Genomic DNA, 2,536 nt, shown 5'->3' on the forward strand with positions numbered 1-2,536 from the left:
GCTAAAACCAGTAATCGGTTCCCTTCAGCAATGTGGCTGCTTCTTGAGTTTAGCCTCAGAGGAAGTGGTTGGCTTGTATTTCAGGGCTATTTGTATGAAGAAATGTTTATCTTTAAACAATCAAACGCAGTTAGGCCCGTGAAAAATGCTGACCACCTATGGTGCTGGTCATAGGTAAACAGGATCAGACTGGGGTGCCCCATGTTAAGCTCACAGAGGATGAGGGTGGGTGCTCCTTAAGAAAATTGACGGACAAATTCTCCTGCACCTGTGGGTATTTGTTTTCAAAGCAGGAAGATCTGGGTTCCTTTGCGTTTGTGTATGTAAAGTATGCACCCAGTAGGATTGCTGTAAGGACGTCGAATGTGAGGCGGGAGAAGATTCGTGTGAATAAGAGCACATTGGAGCTTGAATGGCGGTGTGAGTGGCCAAGTCACGGAAGGATAGCGGTCACTGAGTCAAGTAGTGCTGTGAGGGTTCAGTTAGTCTGTAAGGGGTGTCTCCGAGGAGAGTGTCGCTACCCTTCTTGCCCTCCCCCCAAATCCCCTTCCTCTGATCTGCTGTTCTGCTTCTCACTTAAGGGCCCTGCACCCTCCCAGCACCTTCCAGGGGAGAACGTCCGTCTGTGCGAGTCACAAAGGCGCCGTTCCAGGGGTCCGAGAACGCCCGGACCTGGGGCTGGGGGTCGGCGCGGCCCGGCGCAGCGGTGCAGCTAGCAGTTCTCCCAGAGCCGTCCGACACGCAGCTGTGGCCGACGTCGGACACGCGGTGGGAGCGGTCCTGAGGGCCGCCGCTGGTGAGTTTCTCTGCGCTTGCAGCCGCGCCTGCTGCGTCACAGCGCTCCCTGCTGGGGAAACCAGATACCTGGTGGCTGCCCCTGGCCCCCGACTTCAGAGGTTTAGCTGCCCCTAAACTTGGAAAATATCCTGGCCCCCCTCAATTAAACGTAAATAAATTACAGTGTGTAAAATAACTCCAAGAAAGCCCAAGAAACTTTCACTCCACCCCCGAAACTGTCCCAATTTTAAAAAATTTGTGTTCTGCACCCCACTTAGTGCTGCAAGCATATGTTTTAACATTCCACCAGGTTATGCAGCCTTGACTTAATTTTGGTAGGATCCTTCTCTCTCAGACTTGGCATTTATAATCCACATAGTAGACTGTCCGAGGGGCCCTGCAGAGCCCTTTTGGGGCGGGGGGTGGTGTCAGGATTTTCTTTTAAGGGCAGATTGTTAAAATTCAGCAACAGAGGAGGAGTCTGCCCCCTCTACCTCAGCTAATTAAATATTAGACAATAAAGTCTCCACTAGGAGACTTCATTCATTCCAATAGTATTTGCTAAGAGCTAATCATGTGCCCAGGATTACAGATACTGTAGTGGGTAGACTGAGGTCCAGGGAGCTGGAGGCACTTTCATGATGCTCCTTGACCCAGACCTCTGGATTTACTAACACTTTCCATTGCATGGGCAGCGTTGAGATTCCTCCCAAGAACTGCATTCTCAAATTCTTGCTGGCTCCCAATACAGGAAATGTGGGAATTGAGGGGAGGAGGAGTTAGGCAAGGGGGAGGAATAGAGCCTGTAGCCAGGAGAGAGAGAGCATGACCCACATTCACATTTAAAAACACTGCCTGCTAACCAGAACTGAAGGAGGTTGAATTTGCCCCTTGGGCCTTGAGTTTGAGAGCCCTGACCAAGAGGGTGATGTGCCAGGGGCCAGGACACCCTGCAGGGCTCTCTGAAGTCCAAGCTGTGTGAATGAGGGTGGATCTCTTCCCAGGGAACAGAATGGGCCCAGCCCAGAGGGCACAGAAAGGTCTGTGTTGGTGTCTAGAAGCTGGAGAAAAGCCAGTGTCCCAGGAGGAGCCTGGTTCTGTGTGTGTGTGTGTGTGTGTGTGTGTATCAGCAAAAAGGTAGAAGTTGATGGAGTCCCCAGTTCTTGGGGGAAAACACACAACACAGCCAATTAGCTCAAGGGCAAGATAAACTGATACTTAAAAATTGTGATTCACAGACAAGTACCTTCATCAGGCAGCTATTACGTGCTAGGCTCTGTGCAAAGAGCTTTATATACATTATTTTGTACTGAGCATGTGGATGAGTATCTCCATTTGACAGATGAGAAGACTGAAGATCAGAGAGAGAAATCACATTGTCAGTGAATGTCAGATATTTTTTAGTCATACTTTTAGAAAGGTGCATTACAGATCCACTTAGGATCAAAAGTCTTTAGATATAGAAAAGCTCCTGGACCATATGAAATTGGAGCTGTACAAAATTCTATAATTTAAAGAGGTCCTAAACTGAAACCATACTCACAGAAAACTAGTCAATCTAATCACACTAGGACCACAGCCTTGTCTAACTCAATGAAACTAAGCCATGCCCGTGGGGCAACCCAAGATGGGCGGGTCATGGTGGAGAGATCTGACAGAATGTGGTCCACTGGAGAAGGGAATGGCAAATCACTTCAGTATTCTTGCCCTGAGAACCCCATGAACAGTATGAAAAGGCAAAATGATAGGATACTGAAAG

At 48.9% G+C, this 2,536-nt stretch overlaps 1 protein-coding gene across 1 annotated transcript in view; it reads left to right on the forward strand.

Moving 5' to 3' along the window:
- Positions 1-687: 687 nt before the first annotated feature.
- CCDC63 (coiled-coil domain containing 63) overlaps positions 688-2,536 on the forward strand; it is a 39,880-nt gene continuing 38,031 nt past the window's right edge. Inside the window, exon 1 of the mRNA XM_010841383.1 lies at positions 688-796. The gene's annotated coding sequence lies outside the window, so the exon portion shown is untranslated. The remainder of the gene's footprint in view (positions 797-2,536) is intronic.

This window comes from Bison bison, unplaced genomic scaffold, assembly GCF_000754665.1.
Source record: "Bison bison bison isolate TAMUID 2011002044 unplaced genomic scaffold, Bison_UMD1.0 scf7180017864160, whole genome shotgun sequence".
In the NCBI taxonomy this organism is placed as follows: Eukaryota; Metazoa; Chordata; class Mammalia; order Artiodactyla; family Bovidae; genus Bison; species Bison bison.